This window comes from Anser anser (assembly GCF_964211835.1).
Source record: "Anser anser genome assembly, chromosome: 5".
Lineage (NCBI taxonomy): Eukaryota > Metazoa > Chordata > Aves > Anseriformes > Anatidae > Anser > Anser anser.
Genome location: NC_139725.1, coordinates 66,548,056 through 66,564,759, shown reverse-complemented (window position 1 = coordinate 66,564,759; position 16,704 = coordinate 66,548,056). Strand labels below are relative to the sequence as shown.

The window sequence follows — 16,704 nt, the reverse complement described above, 5'->3', positions numbered from 1 at the left end:
CTTTTCACAACACAGTTATTTGCTCTGTAAAACATGTATTTTGCAGATGCGCAGAAAGCAAACAAGGAAGCGGCTCCTGCTTTGGAGAAATCATTTAGGAAGAAGAAAAAACGCACTGTAAAAGAACAGGATTTTTTGCAAGGTCTGTGGTGTCAGCAATTGGTGTCTTGGTGTTTTCAGCGGGAGGCAAGCAGACTCCTGGCAGACGTCATGGTGCTGTGGGTGAGCCCCAGAATTGGCAGAGGCTCTTGCCAGTGCAGGAAGCTTTGGGTAGAAGTCTACAGGTGACAATGAAGTCCAAAGAGGCAGCGTGCATGCGAGCACACACTTGCTCATGTGATGAAACCCCAAGAAATTGTTTCATATCAAATTAGAAAGAGAAGAACTCACTGTAGGGGAAACAAACCTAATGAGGAAATTTAAGAAAACTGAGAGACTATTGCATGATAATGGGCAAAAATGGAGCTGTCAATGTATCCCAAAATACAATGCTTGCAAAAGCAGGAATATTAAAGCTATGGAGACCTGGTAATGAAAGCATAGAAAGAGAATCACTTATATGATTGGAAACAATTCCTTGGCAGTAATGATTTGTAATGAGTTGCTCTTATTATACATTATCATATGCTTCTGTATAGTGGTTGAACTCTGTGTAAAAGAGCCAGCGTTTTCATCTGCTGTTCTCTCTGCTTAGCACATTGCTGTCCAATTACTTACATAATCCAATTAAAATGGATGGATTGTATAGTAATGTATAAGTAAGGATAATTACCTCATTTATCCATGTAAATAAAATATCTAATTATATAGCTTCTGTGGCAACATTGAAGGGAAATACTTCAAAACAAAGTAAGAGGAGCAAGCAGAGACGCAGCACGCGGCCGGAGTGTGCTCGTGCAGAGGAGCACGTCCCTCGCAGGAGGTGGTGGCTGGCTCCTGGCCAGGGCACGGGGACGAAGGACAGCCTGGGCACTCTGCACGGCTCCTGCACCGCATGGGAGCTCCTCGCAAGCCTGCCCTTCTGCTCTCACCTCCCTAAACGTGGTCCTTCAGATCCCAAAGTGTGGCCTTTCCACCCCGTTCTTCTTTTGCTTGTTTGTCATGTTTATTTTAAGTGCAGAAATAAAAAGATTTAATCTGTTGAAGGAAAAAATGGAAGTTCATTGACATCCGTAGATCGAAGTCTTCACATTTTATAGAACGCTGTATAAATAACAAACAAAACAAAAGCACAAATTAGGAGAAAATGTGCATGATGTCAATCATGTTTTACTGTAATAAAATGAATTAACTTCTCCAAGTAAGTTTGTCATATTTGGAAGAAGCTTCTTTCTTTCACACTGTCATATCATTACTCATTGTTTCAGCCTGATTTTTCTGGCTACATATGTAAGTTTTCTGAGTGTTTATATGCAGGTTTGCCAGCTCGTTTTCTCATGGGCATGCAGCAGTTCTCTGACAGGTAACATTTTGTATACCCTGTGCTGTGAAAGAGTATTAACTCATCCAAAATGCATATTCTCAGATGAAGTTATCCACCATTTGATAGAAAAAAACTGAATGTTTTCAGTTGTACCAGTTGAAGTAAAAACTAAAGTACATACCACCAGGCAATAAGCATCCTTTTTTTTTTTTTTTTTTTTTTTTCTTCTTTTGAGCAAACTTAAATGTGAATGTTTAGAATCCTTGTAAATTGATCAAGTTGCCCCGTACCTGGGCAGCCACGGCACACGGCGGCACAAGGCCAGCCCCTGGAGGCAGCCGTGGGGGCACCGCTTCTGACCCCCCCCCCCCGCTGAGCGCAGCTCCTCACCTGCGGCCTCGGGATAAGTGACAAAAATAACCCCGCTTTCATTACTTCTGGCGAAGGTGTGCGCAGACCTCCTGGCAGCTGACAGAGGTGATGACTGAGCTAACAGATTATCTTTACACGCTCCCATCCATTTCAAGGTCCCTTCAAACACCTCCTACTTAATAGCGATGACAGGCAGGCTGAACTGCAGGACTTTGCCTGCTATTCCTGTTAACTTTCTGAGTTGCACTCACATTTTCATCACCTTATTAGAGCTTCCTGAGGCTCCTCCAGTGGCATTTGCTGGGATGGTTATTGTCATTTGACTGCCAGTGTGGAGCAGTAGCACAAATGGTCCCTGGTATCAAAGTTACCTTTGCTGTTTGATTTTTAAACCGCCTTTTACAACTGGACACTGATCAATTATATTTTAATCACCAAAGTAAGGTATTTTTTAGGCTCAACGTGCAGGACTCGGAGATCCAGGGCAGCCTGCTGGCGGTGCTGTGCGTGGCACTGCGCTCTGCTCCTCGGTGGGGTTTTGGGCAAAAAGCATCCCCACGGCCAGCGCGTGGCCTCCGCGCTGCCCAAGGCAAGCCGCGTGGCACGCGTTGAGGGGTACTGCTGCTGGCCGCAGTGCCAGCGTGCCTGCTGTTTATTTGTGGTGATGCTCTTCAGTCTGGAAGCTAGTACATGCCTCTCAGAAAACACCAGAAAGCAAATATTTACATTCAGAAAGTGAAAAAAGAACATTTACAGCTTCCTTGTGAGTAAATAATCCTTTCCTTATCGGCTTGCTGTTTTCGTGTACCAGATACAACCTTATAAAAATAAATAAATAAATAAATAAAAGCATGAAAGCAAAACATAACTGATGTATTGAAAATGTTTTCATTTTCAAGAGAGTTTTTTGTGGCAACTTTAGCTTTAAAAATAACAGAATCAGTGTTACGGTGCAGCAAAACATTCATTTAGTGCAAATGTTACTTTAAATGTGAGCTCAGCTGTTTACTGAGCATTTCCAAGACAAACTGCACTGCTTGTGTGAGAAAACCCAAACCGCCTAAAATGTATGCTTGTGGTTTCTAACTTTCACATTTTCATTTGGATATTCCAGTTGTGAGTCCTGAAGGGAAATAAATACAAGAAATGAGTGCAATAAAAGAATGAATAAAGCCCAGCAAGGGTAATTAACCCACAGCAGGAGTCACCCTGTGGGCAGCGCTCCCGGCACGGCAGCAGGCTGCGAGGCAGAGGACGTGGCTGCCGCTCCAAGCAGGGCTGGCTGCGCCAGCTCCCAGCTCCGCACCGCGGCTGCGCCCCGCCAGGATGAGGCCATCTCCTGCCCTGCCTCCGGGAGCAGTGGAGACACAAAGAAAAAGAGAAGAGCTTAGATCGGGACAGGAGAAGAGGTAATAAACAGTCCCAAAATTGGATGGAAGAGGTGGCAGTAGCTGCACGAGGCTGGGCAGCTCTGCCAGAGGGGCACGTGATGGTGCAAAGCGGTTTTGCTGGGGGGGGGGAAGCCCCCCAGGCCCTTCGGCACACTCTGCAGGCCACCAGGCAGCCGGAGGTGCAGGCAGAAGACCAACAGAGCAGCGCAGCATTTGCTGGGTCAGTGCACACCTTGCCTGACACACCATGCTCTGAGCGTATCCAGGTGAACCGAGAAATTCATGCAAAGCAGACCGATAGCAGCACCTTCCAGAGAAGTTCAAACACAACCGAGGAGCGTTTTCTGGAGGTCAGCACCGCTGCCTCCCGGCTCTCAAGGAGGCCGCTCTCCATCAGCCCCTGCAAATTGAAGCTGCCGGCAGAGCTTCGCCTGGTGTGGGTGGCTCGGCTCGGCTCTGCCCATGGGCAAAGGGTTGAGGCGGGTGTCCTGGCACAGGCTTCATCTCCCCAGGGCAGCGGGCTCCTCCCCGCTCAGCACCGCTGAAACCACGCGCAGGGGCATGGGAAGCTGCGGGCTCCTGCCCTCTGCCTTGCACGTGTTGGGGGCTAAAGGCCTGCGAAGGGGCGATGCAGCGTAGCTCAGGCATTGCTTCATGGCAGTTCAATCACTGCCTCACATGATGTTGTTGTTTAAAAACATTAGGCAAAAGTTGTGCTAGCGTACTTCTATTAAACAGTGGCAGAAATGTATAGCCACAAATGGATGATGGCTGGGTTGGCAGGATACGGCCTGGCTGTGTGTCAGGGCCTGTGTCTGGTTCCAGCCCATGCTGTGCTGGCAGGCTGGAAGCCTGCTCTGGGAATAGAGGGTAAGTAGAAGCTAATGCACTCAGCGAGGCTGAGCTTGCTAATGCAGGACGAGGAACAGCTGCCAGCCCTTCGTCAGAGGATTCTGGGGTTACTGGGCATCCCAAGATAAATACATCTTAGTCATGTCCTGCTGTGATGGGAAAAGTAGTGACTTGTGGATGAGGGGGCACAAACATGAATGAGCCCTGCAAGAAACACGACATTGTACTTTTGTGCTGCTAGAGCCCACAGCTGGCCCAGGATGCCTTGTCTGAGGGTGTGGTGCCAGCAGGAGGCAGCCCCAAGAAGAGCCGTGGCGATCATCAGATGGCCCTGGGGGAGAGCTGCTTCCACCTGCAGCCAGAGAGGCCGAAAAGGGCCGTGCCGAGGAGGGCTTTAAAACGAGCTGTGGGTGAAGGCTGGGCTGGGCTTTGTCGTGATCCAGTAAGAAGAGTTCATGCTGAGCTTGGAGGAGAGGTCTCTGGCAGTGAGGGTAGGAGGAACAAGCTGCTGAGTGAGGCTGCTCAGCCCCGGACAGGAGGGGTGGGAAGGGCGTGTGGGGTGCTGTGGGAGGAGGTGGATGGGGTGCGGGGAGGGGTGGCCCCGGGGTGTTCTCTGTCGCCGTGTGCTGGAGGTGACATCGCTGGGTGCGGGAGGATTAGCCCTCGGCAGCGCCTGGGCAGCTTATGCTGAATGTATCAGAAAACTGATTTAGTTAACAGGTCTGGAAAATAAGTGGTAGGTAAAGGAGGTGTGATTTCATATAAGTGGTTCTTAGCGGGGTCCCGCAGGGATATTTTCTTACTCTGCTGCAGGTGCGCTTTGTTACACGTCCTGGTGGCGTGTGTTGAGTTGGCGAATACAAATTGCAGGCTGTGAAATAATGGATGAGGGCAGGTTACATATAGTGGGTGAACTGAGCTCTGTGGTAAAATAATCGCATTTCCTCCAGCCCAGTGGCTTTGTGGGAATAAAAACAGAGCTCCCAAGGGGGTCGATGGGAGAGCTGTTCTTTGGAAAGCGGTAACTGCAAGGGACCCTGCAGATCGTGACCCGCAGGATTTGCACAGACCTGTGATATTGTGTTCAGCTTTCTCTATAGCACAATGGTGATATTTAGCCTGTAGCCTTGTCTGGGTGCTACAGCTTAAAAAGCTTTGCCTGTGTGTCAGTGGAAAAATCCAGGTTAGCACACCTCCCTGATAGGGCAGATGCTCGCTCTGGAAGTATGAGCTTTTTGCTTATGTGCACTTAACTTTTGCCTGTTAGCATGTAAAAGGTTTTACGTGTCAGGGTAGCAGAGCGATTAGATTCCCTGCCCTGAATAGGGGTTCACTGTGTCCCAAACTTGTGCTGTATGCGAGGTGACAACGCTGTGTAAGGGGTGAGGAGCGGCGGCGCACGCCTTGTCCTGGGCCTCGCCTGGGAGCTGCGGGCACGTCCTGGGCAGCGCTGGTGGCACAGACGGGGCGGGCTCGTCCTTGATGTGGTGGGTGGTGGCAAAGCCCTCAGCTAGGTCTGGCGTGCACTCGCTTCTCAGCCCGGAGCTGAGGTTGCTGTAGGTGAAAAGGTGCACGGGGAGGAACACGGCTGGCAGCAGCTCTCCCTGCTCTGTGTGTTGGGCTGCTGCTGTTCCCGGCTGAGAGGGGTCACTGCAACAGGGTGACGGAGCTGGTACTTTGTCCATTGCTTCCATCGTAAGCATTATGTGCATGTCAAAAGTCAAATGTTCCTCTAATCAAAAGGCATCATTTATCTAACAATATTCAAGGCTGTTTTTAGTGCAACTGCATTAGGTAACAGGTGGATAAAGCTTATGCTTTATGTTCAGTTGACCAGTTTTCTTCACACTGAAAGGAAATAATCTCTTTTGTGGAGGAGAGGTTTCTAGTGCAGATTTGTACATCAACTAGCAGTATGGAAGGCAACACTCAACTGAGTATTTGTTGATATAAATATTTAATTCATATTATTCTGTTGACTTTAAAATAGCTCTGTGTAGGCAGGCATCAGTATGGGATATAAAGGAGAAGTAAGTATAGCTTGAGAGAAGCTTTGGAGGAGCTTCAGAAAAGCTGGGCCAGTTCAGCATTAATTGCAGCTGTAGGATCTAAATAAACTATTTTCTTAATAAAAAGCCTGTTTGGACCTAGAGTCATGTAATTACTCAATTCATAGCAAATGAAATGCTTTGACTGGCTTTAGCTCTCTCAGCAACTTGTCACATACGTCACCATCTGAAGGCTTATTCTCATCACCCAGCTCTGCCTCCTCGTGAGTGAAAATCTCCTCTGTACAGATGGGCAATCCTTGGGCTGCACCGTGCACTGGATCCCTGGTGTGACCCCAAATTATATAACCTTGGAATGTGAATGATGAAAATGTATCTGAAGAGGAGACAGATGAGCTAACATATGCAACTGAGTCACTGTGCTTTTGGAACATATCAGAGTGGATTTAGATGCTTTTAGCTGCTATATAAAATGGTCCCACTGTACCAAAGCATGCATTATTTGGGAGACAATGCATCAACACTGCTCTTCTGGGTTTTTATTTTCTTTTTCTGCTGTACTTCTTGTGCCTGTAAGGTTGCTACCTCTCCATCGTAAATATGCTCTTCACCACATTCCACAGGGTGTTCTGTGGGTGCTCCAGGTGCAGGTCATGCCCTGAGTTTCTTCTGTACCTGCTTACACAGCTGAGGTGCTGAGAGGATGCAGCTGCTGCAGCTGTCCTGTGCCTCAGGGTGCTCTGGACAGGCTCAGCACTGTCAGGTGGGGTGCTTGCGAGTGAGAAGAGTGTCAAATGCCTGAGTTCTTACAAAGAGGAAGAGGTCCAAACTGGAAAGTCCATGGGTTCAGAGTCCCTGAAGGAACACGAATTGAGCTGATTTCTTCTCTAAGACAAGTCCTTGACTTCCACATTTGCAAAGAAACTCTGTCCTTTTTCAATTTTCTCTGCAACCGAGTAGTTCAGACAGGGTGAAGAAAACTAGGTCAAAGCCACAAAGTCAAACTGCAGAAGAAGGATTTCTGGTGAACGTCATCTGTTTTATTCTTCTCTAGCTTAATACCTAGCTGCTATTTGTAGGTCATGCCTGCAAACAAAAGGAAGAGTGTGTGAGAGGAAGAGAGCATAATTTCTTTATGAAAAATGTTCCTACAGCCTGCAGCAGTCAGAAAACCAGGAGATTTCCTAGCATTAAGCACAGACTGCATTGTGGCAGAAGAGATGCAGAGACAGACATCCTGCAAGTCAGCTACCCACGATTGGTCATGTCCACATATGCAGTAAATGATGGCATTTTACAGATGATGGAGACAAGGTGGGCAGCAAAGCAGTACTCCAAACAGGTTTTGCAGTGAAAGAAATGAGCTTGGCCACATACCTAGTTTCCATGTTCTTCTGGTTTAGGGGCAGCCTGTGTGAGTTTCCACGTGGTGGAGACAGTGGGTCAGAGTGTGTGTGTGTTCAGTGCAAAAACGGGGGAGTTCTGGCATGATGATCATAATAGTTAAATATAATCAACAGCAGAAACAATTCATTTTCAGAGCAGTGCTTAGTGAGGTTTCCTTCCTAGATCTAATGAGGTATCACTACCAGGACAGCCAAGTGTGTTGCATGAGCAGCCGTTTGCAGCCCTATCTAGGGCACTGGTCTGGAAGTAACCAGCAAAGAAAAGGTGGTGTTTGCTGCTTACTTTGCGGAGTAGGGACAAAGAGCAGGGTAAGGTTGAGGTTTGGTTTGCTTTCTTAATGTCATAAAGCTGTTTCTGCTGAGGTTGCTTTTTCAGATGCAGAATTTCCTTGGGATCTTTAGCCTCAGAACCAGGTGTTGGAGAGGAGTGCTTACTGTTGTCAGTGTCAATGAGAAAATGAGTAAACTCGGCAGTGAGATTTCTCCTGGGATTGTAAATGCACTGAACTGATCTACAAATAGTAGCATATCCATAATTTTGGCAGAGATCAACAGCATTGATCTTTTTCAAAACAACAAATTAGGCGGTAGAGGGGGACCCATGAATCAGGACTCTGTCACTGCTTCTTCTGTGATATTTTGTCACTGTTTTCGTTTCAACCTGTTTTAGCATGCAGAATCAATGCAGAGTCAAGCATCTCCTGAGTGCTGAGTCTTGGTGTGACGGGGATGCAGCTGGCCCTGTCTCCCACCTCCCATCCTGTCACCCTGCTGCTCACCGTGTTTTGCCTTTGCTGCTCAGCTGCATGCAGCGCCGTGGTGTGGTGCTGCTCCTGGGAGCCCCCTTCTGCAGTCGGTGCCAGAGCCCACTCGGTGCAGCCGTGTGCCTGCACAGCACTGCAGGGCTGGTGCCCTGCTGCCCAGCTGAGCTATCTGCCCTGCCCCATGAGGCTGGTAACAGCTTTACTTCTTTTTATTCTTCCACCACAGCTGAACAGCTGAGTGTGCGAATGGCGTGAGCGGCAGCATAACCCTGGTGGCACCAGGGGCAATGAAAGTATGGGCCAAATCGTGTGTGTGTGAGAAACTCAGGAAAGATTAAAAGAAAGTGGTGTTCCTATTTGCATTTCTTAGGCTGGGAGTTTTATGGGTAGGATCACTGGCAGAAGCTGTTCAGATATTATTCATAGTTTCTCGATGCCAGTACAGCAGCTGGTCGCTGGATCTGGAAAGCACTGGCTTGGGAAGGTCCCGCTGACGAGCGCAGTAGCAGGTCCAGTGCTGCATGGCGTGGTGGAAGTGCCAGGATCCCATCCCAGATCTCGTGGGTATTTGCAGCAATTCAGGAAAAATACAAAAGGCAACTGCTGATAAAGCAGCAAAGATCATAACTGTTCTCAAACAGTGATGGCCAGCGTGGGTGGAAGACAGGGACTGCCAACTGCTGCAGTGCACGGTTCTGACCCCACACTGCCATGGTCCACGGTGACTCCATCTGCCTGAGCCTCGCTGGGGAGCGTGACAAAGCACCGTGCTCCGGGCTGGGCTACGCACTGCCCTGCTGCTGGGGAGGGCTGCCTCCCCCAGTGCAGCTGGGTCACTGGGTAGGACCTGCGTGCACAGCATTACTCTTGGGACAGATGTGGGACGCCTCAGGCCAAGCAGCTCGGTCACGTAAACACACAAAGTGCTTTGATGCTGACCCAGGTACTGGCACATGTGAAGGAGCAGGGATCAGCCTGCAGAGCGGCCTTCTCTTCATTTGGTCAGGTATGTGGAGAGGATGTGGGGCTTGTTATCTCTGGACAGTGATGGAGTTGTTATTCTAGGTATAAAGGTATTAGAACACTCCTTTTAACGGGCTGTTCCTGTGACCTATTCCCTGCTCGCCGTTCCCTCACATGATTTTCAGCTGTACTTAAAACTCAGACCTCTCCCCTGCCCTCTCTAAACCAACCAATCAATGCCACAATAACAGGGCTGGTCCCCAGCTGATGTGCAACAATAGGAGCATTGTGTTCATATTGAAGACAAATGACTTCCCTGCTGCTGAACAATACCAGCTGATCAGTATCTTCTTGATCTACGCTAGACCAATCCACAGACATAGAGTTTAATAGCCTGTCTGCTCATCTGGGATATTCCTATGGAGCTATTTGTACAGCTGTCTCAGATGTTTTGATAGTAGACCATCTTAATCTTTGCCTTTTTTGTAGTATGTGTAAGGGGGAAAGAAAGGAAAAAAAAGCTATAATTAAGTATCTCTCAAAGAGAAGCTGGGAAAATTGAATTGTGCCCCCTCCGCTCAAAACAAAACAACAAAAGAAGATTAGAAAAAATGAAGCTGGAGCATGGGAATGTGCGAGGAGAGGCTGAGAAGTGGGTTTGTGCAGCCCGGAGGAGGGCTGGAGGATCCCTCTACCTCCTCCAGCTCCCCATGGAGAAGACAGAGCCGGGTGCTTCCTGAGGAACGCTGGAAGGATGAGAGGCAGCGGCAGGAACAGCAGCAAGGAACGTGCCAGGTAGATGTAGGGAAAAGCCTTTCATCCTGAGGTGGTCAAAAACAGGAAGAGAGGCTCAGAGAGGCTGGGGGCTGCATTCTTGGAGGTGTTCAGAGCTCAACCAGGCAAGACCCCTGTCAGCCTCGTGTAGCTTTGATGTTATTCCTCTGTAAGTTAGGTGCTCAACTGGAGACGTTTTGAATCTCTTGAAAACTGAATTTGTCCACAAGCTAAAGGTGAATGAGTGTGACGTTGTGACTAAAAGTGCATGTGTGATCTAGGACCGTGCAGACAGAGATGCCTCATAAAAGCTACCTGTACAGAGACTGGAAGTCTGTCACTAGAGCCATGCCCATGCTTGATACCTGCAGGCGCTTCCATGTGAAGGTCAAACAATAAGGGGAGATTTTGTAACATTCGATAAAGAAAGGCTTAAGGAGTTCAGCTACATTTTTTTTTTTAATCAAAGCACCTTAAAGCTTCTTGTCTATAGGTATCTACATGGTGATGTGGAATAGATGGATCTTCAGAGAAAAAGATAGAGAAAAGGTATGAGTGTGCAATGACTTCATCTGAAGATGAACAAATTCAGGAAAGAAATGCATCCCTTCCGGCAGTGAGGATACTCAGCTGTTGGAACATCCTCCTCCAAGTCACTGCGCCTGCTTGGGTGGGCTCAACTGTGCTTTTCGTGAAGGAGCTCGTCCCATTCAGGAAGGAAATGCCACCAGGAGGCCCAGTGCCAGGGCTGTGCAGGACAGATCGTGTAATCATAAAGATACCTTCTGACTGTAAAAGTCTCCAGGTGAGTGGTGAGGAATCCTTTTGTATTTGCTCCTTTATAACTGTGTTATTTACCAGTGACTAAATCTAGTGTTTTTCTATGATCATAGATGTTCTACTGTGACTCATTCATTTCTCTGAGAAAAATATATTTTTTTTTTGGCTCCCTACTTTGGAAGCAGTTACATCAGTTGCCTTTTTTTCTTGAACAATTTGTTGTTATTACAGCTCTTTTATAGTTTTAAAATATCTGTAGTTAATGGTGCAGGCTATTAAAAAGCCATTTTATCGCAACTAACTGTGAACATCTGATTTTTTTAAATTATTTTTTTAGTAGTGATGCAACTATAACTCTGCAACTCTAAGTTAAGGAAAGAGTTTTATGTACCATGTTAGAAACTAGAACTGAAGAACGCATTAAACCCAAAATATGAAAGGAGTGCACTTTTTTCCTCTGTAAAAAGCACTTCTGATAGAAAGGAGTGGCATTGTAGAAATCTTTCCTGCAGGTCTTACCATACTGAAAGCAATGAAAGCAAACTCATTGTTTGTTTGTTTGTTAATGTTTTTTCAGAAAACACTTCCAATTGCAAAATTGTCAGCAGAATTTCTCTTCACCTATACTGAGTCAATGAAAGTTCCCTAAGAGTAAAGCTGGTGTAGAGAGGCTGAAAAATTTACTGCCTTCAGTGCAGAGTCAATTATTCTTTTGCATTTGTATAGCAAATGTGGGAGATGGCTTGAATCAGTGCTGAGACTGAAAGAGCTTTAGACAGTTTGTCCCTGAGGTTCTGCAAGATTTCAGTGCCAGGGAAGTCAGGCCTCTGGGCTGAAGTAACTCTCCTCCGACACGTCCAGGATGCATAAAACAAGCATGAGATAGATGTCAATGACATGCAGGTGGGCAGTCAGAATTCTTCAATCCCAGCTCGATGATCAGTCATTAAATATTAGTTAGGTAACTTTATTTGTGACAAGTAATAGCAGAGACAACAGTTTTAAAATAATATTCTTGGAGCTTCACTTCCTTTAAGTTGAGCAACAGTGCATAAACAAAGGTACTTGAGCTTGTGGTGGGAGGACAGAGCTCTGAAAGGTGACTTTGAGTTCTGCCAGATGATGGAGAAGGCTATTCTTTGCTTCTCCTAATAGAAGGCATGTTGTGATCTGGCAGTGCATCTAAGGACTATCTCATAGTCCTTTATTACCCTCTAATCCTTTATTATTTGGAGGGCAAAACACTTAAAGAAATCAAATTAGATTAGGCAACATTGTGAAGTATAAAACCTGATATATGTGAAGTCTAGGCAGAACTTCCAAATGGAAGTTGGAACATCCGTCTGTCTGTACATCTTAGATGTCCTGCGCAGCGGTAGTGGCTGCACAAAAGTCTTTGGATAGGGTCTGAGTGTGCAACTTTTACCCCAGGAATTGTGGATAACTAATTAGTGGGTGCATCAGAGTGTTTCTTTGCTCTAGTATTTCAATTTTCTGACTGTGTCAATCAGATTGTGCTTCCACTGTGTTACAGTGGTTATTAGAAATTTCTACTGTGATCTTTAAATATCAGCTGTGTCATAAATATTTTATGACACTTTCAGTGACAAATGATGAGTTTAATCAGACTCCAGAGAAATCTGTTGGAGCTAGGAGAGCACTCCAGGGCAGAGGCTCTTCAGAGAACCTAAGTGTGAGGTTCCTGGGAGCTTTCATACTCTTCTGAGCTAATGACAAATGCTTTCTACTTACGCCCTGGAAAAGAGGAGATGTGCACTCCTGCTGCGTGAGTATCCCTCTCCCACAGTCACAGCATGCGCCCATCTCTGCTTCAGCTGCCATCGCAGACCATGCCTGCTGCTGTGGCAGAGTCTGGAGAAATCATCTCCTTTGCTTTGTCTAGCCCAAGCTCGGGCAAGCTAAGCGAGGTGGCACCGCTGTGCAGTGACAGCTCCCAGTGAACCAAAGCACCGGGGCTGGGACCTGCTCGGCCTTGCGAGCCCGCAGTGCCGCTGTCCGGGGGCAGCAGGACCACCGGTGTCCCGGCGGTGCATGGTGTCCCTGGCGGCACCCCCGGGGCCCAGCAGCCCCTAATCCCCTGCTTCTTGCTGAGCTGGAGGGGGTCTGTTGGCAGCCCTGTAACTTGATCTTTTTTTCCATTTCTTCACCTGGAGAGCTTTGCCTGAGAGTTGCAAAACACTTCAGACACTATTTCTAGTAGTGAAAGGTACTAAAAATGCAATTGTCAACAAGTCATATTGCAGAGACTGTTCCCATGTATTTCTCAGGTGATCCACCCTCCAGGCCTGATGTTAAATATACCACTGTGATACCGAACACCAGGGTGGCAGGTGTCTGTCTTGCAACTTGCTGTAATGAGTGAGGAAAATGCTTCAAAAGGTGTGTTCACAATTTTGTAGCCAATAATTCTTCATACTATGTAATCTGCACAATTTTTCTTCTAAACTTTAGCTTACCAGCTAAGGGCAGAGCAGCAAACGTCGCCCAGCCAGGCCGCAGACACCCGCTGCGGTCTCCAGCAGCATCCCCGCAGGGGGCTGGTGGAGGGTGGGGGGCTGGTGGAGGGTGAGGGCTGGGAGGGTCTTGGGGCTTGGAAGGCTGTGCTCAGCATTAGGAAACCCAGAGAGTTACGGGTAGCATCCCTTGGGGGCAGTTCTTAATGTCTTCACCCAAGACTAGGGGAAGGCTGACAGTCAGATGGGGACCAACAGCGCCCGGCACAGAGAATGGGGGTCGCCCCTCGCCGCATTGTTCTGTGAGCTGCAGCACCTTCCCTTCTGACTCAGCACATATTTGAGACTTTCCTTCAGAGTAAAAAGTCTGGAAGGTCTACGTAAAAACTGAGAGGGGAGGAAGAACCTGACTGAATTGGGATCTTTCTGCATAATGAAGTACTTTGCACAGAACTATAAATGTTAAAACAGAAAAATGACTACCTGCACTTTGGAACAAATGCCTAAAGATAATTAATGTACAGAGCTAATTTTACTTGTGATTATTCCTTCAAGGTGTATGGCTGTTACTCTCAGGAAGAGAAGTTCTGCATTATAAAATCCCTGAGTGGTGGCAATTGCTTGAAGATGTGCTGGTGGCAGTGGAGAGATGCTGACGCTTACTCTGAAAATCCCATGGATAAGCAGAGGTCGCACGGCTGGGACGTTACTTCTTGTGAGCAGAGGCCAGACGCGGCCGGTCCCCTCGGACCCAGGGGCTGCTGGCCGGGCAGGGCTGGCACAGCACGCCGCCATCGCCAGCAGCAACTGCGGCTGGTGCTCCGTGCCAGGCAGCGGGACTCCAGTGCCAGCACTGACATGAGAAGGAATCTAACCTACCTCAGGCCAGAGAGAAGCCCAGGAGATAAGCCGTATACCGCAATGATTTCACATGATGGAAGTGCCCAGATCTGAAAAGAAGACTTGAAATCAGTCGATTCTTTTTTCCCAGTGAAAGAGAGTCCACTGCCTTTTGATAGTGTTCCCAGGTGTTGGCTTTTTCTTTCTTATTTATTTATTTTTCCTTATAGCCACTTTATTTTGAAGACTGCCTGGGGGGAAACAAGTTTGCCTTGGCAAGCCCAGCTTGTTTGCTTGGGCGACTCTGGCAATGCAGTCTCGTAACTCACGGTGAGATGCGTGGCTGGAAGCCTGCTGCCTCCTGGGGCCCCGGGTCCCAGCACTGAGGCAGTGTACCCTGGGGTGTCCGGCTGAGCCCCCTGCCCCTGTGCTGGAGGGGGGCTCGGGGTCACGCAGGCGGCTGTGGGCTGGCTGTGGGGAACTGCTCGCAGCCAGGGCTGGGGGGGCACAGGGCAGCAGACCCTGCACTGCGGCACCCAGTGCCCTGCGGGAGGGGTGGGAGGGGGCGGTATTTCCTAATGATGCTTATTGCAAGGGCAAAACCTGTAGAAAAGGAATACGTTCCCCTGTGTAAATAGAGGAGATGTTTACTGTGACAGAGCTAATTAGGCTCCTGGGAGAATTTATGCAGAGCTAATAAGAAGCAGAACTAAACGTTGTCTTAATTTACCCTCAAGCTCACAAAAATGTTGTTCATTCATGTTGCACTAATTAAGCCAGCAGCCATTAACCCTTTCTTCCAGAGGTGGAGACCCTTGGCACTGAAGAGGAGCTAAACCACATCCTTTCCAGTGGGTGCTTTGGTGTTTCTGTGGGTCTTCAAGCACGTACCTGGACCCTGCGGCGAGCATTGGAGGTGCTCTCGGCACCGAGCAGCAATCCTGCCCTCCCCAGCTCAGCGCAGACCGATGCCTGGTGCCTGCTGAGCTGCTGCTCGGCGCCCCGGGCTGCAGCTGGGACGGGCTTGGAGCTTCAGCCCCATGTCACAGGGCCTTTTTGTGCTGAGGAGCTAATAGCACTAGGAGCCCTTGTGCAAGCCTGGTGGTTGCATTCAGCTCCTCTGAAATTGCATTTTTCACACCTAGGTTGCTGCAAGAGACAGCAGAGTTGATGAGAACTTGGGCAAGTTCAGAGAACTTGGAGTTCCCTTGAAGCTCATCCAACAGCCAGCTGCCCTGACTTGGCTGTGTGAAGAGCACAGCAGCTCCTGCGCTGCACCTGAGGTACGCTACAAGAGCTCAGTCGTCAGGGGGGTGAAAAGGGCACAAAATGGTATTTACGGATCATGTGCTTTATAAAGCAGAGATGAGCCTGGTGACTGAAGCACCACATGGAGAGCCTTCCATGTCTTGTCTTACAGAACAAGAGCATTGTGCATCCATACCGTGTAAGCAGGATGAGAATGAAATACAAAACATGGTGCGTTCCTCATTATCTTGCTTGCATGTGACCATTTGGAACCATGAATGGCAGTGAACGGTTCCTCAGTGAGAGGGGCACCACTGGCTCCCTCACCACAAATCCCACTCTGTTAACAGAGGTCTTTTAACTTGCATGTAATGTCTTGCATGAGCTTCGTGTTTTGTCATGCAGATCTCCCTCCTCTGTTGTTATGAGGAAGGAATATTCCTTGTTCCCTTGTCAGGCACTGCAGTGCTCTCAAGCTTTTTTTTTGTGTGTGTGCTGGTTGGTTTTGGTCGATTTGTTTATTTTCTGTTTGTTCCTAGTAACAGCACTATCTAAACGTTTTCCAGGGTGTTTAGTTACTTCGTGAAAATGTTATGAATCATGCTAGTAAGTTGTGCTGCCTTGCCCAGCTTTCCTGTTGGGAAGTGGCTGGAAGTGTAATGGAAATGTAGGCAGAACAAGGGAAGCAGGCAGCATCTGTCCCAGCGGAGAGCAGAGCCCCTGCTTCCTTCCTCTGCTTTGGCCAAAGCCTGGTGGGGCCAGGCTGCCAAACGGCCGGCAGCAGTAATGACAAGGGAGTGTAAGCAGAGTTTTATTATAATGTCTTTTACTTTGTAATTTTAACTGCAACAACTACCAAAATGATCGATAGTTCAGTTCTTTAGTGTTAATGCTTTTTTTATAAACCACTGGAAGACTCCAAGCAAATGACAAAAAATAAAGCTTTTATGAATGTTTAAGCTACTTTTCCATCGTTAACAATTCAAAATGCTTTTTATTACTTTGATCATCTTAATGTAAGAACTTGCACTCATAAAATGCCAACTAACCCTGTGACAGAATGCAAAGCTGACTTCGTGTTTGTGTGTACGTGTGCTGAGCCCTTGGTGTCTGCGGACATGACACTGCCAGGAGTACTTTGTGATGTATGTTTAAATCATATTTGTAACTATCGCTGCTGCTTTACGGTAAGAACAGAAATAGTCCTTTTTTTTTGTTTGCTTTGTTTTTTCTTTTTGGTATATAACAATGTGTTCGCTACTTGATGTGAGTAAGATGACTGAATGGGAATGTAGGAGACAGTACGGGCGATGTTCATTGTGTCATTCTGCAGACTTCTTAGAGTAGTGATCAAAGCTCTGCAGATATATATATATGTGAATTAGTTCCAAAATTATCTATTTATTCT

General features: G+C 47.6%; 1 long non-coding RNA gene across 5 annotated transcripts; it reads left to right on the top strand.

Moving 5' to 3' along the window:
- The first annotated feature begins 426 nt into the window (after window positions 1-426).
- LOC310901029 lies at window positions 427-16,349 on the top strand. Of its 5 annotated transcripts, none has more exons than XR_014585543.1 (6): window positions 427-4,529; window positions 10,434-10,759; window positions 13,023-13,134; window positions 13,764-14,236; window positions 14,852-15,331; window positions 15,469-16,349. It is a non-coding gene; the product is annotated as an uncharacterized lncRNA (long non-coding RNA). The 5 variants fall into 5 exon arrangements; XR_014585545.1 differs by having other exon boundaries at window positions 428-4,529; window positions 10,448-10,759; XR_014585546.1 differs by having other exon boundaries at window positions 435-4,529; window positions 10,448-10,759; window positions 15,194-15,331.
- Window positions 16,350-16,704: the final 355 nt, after the last annotated feature.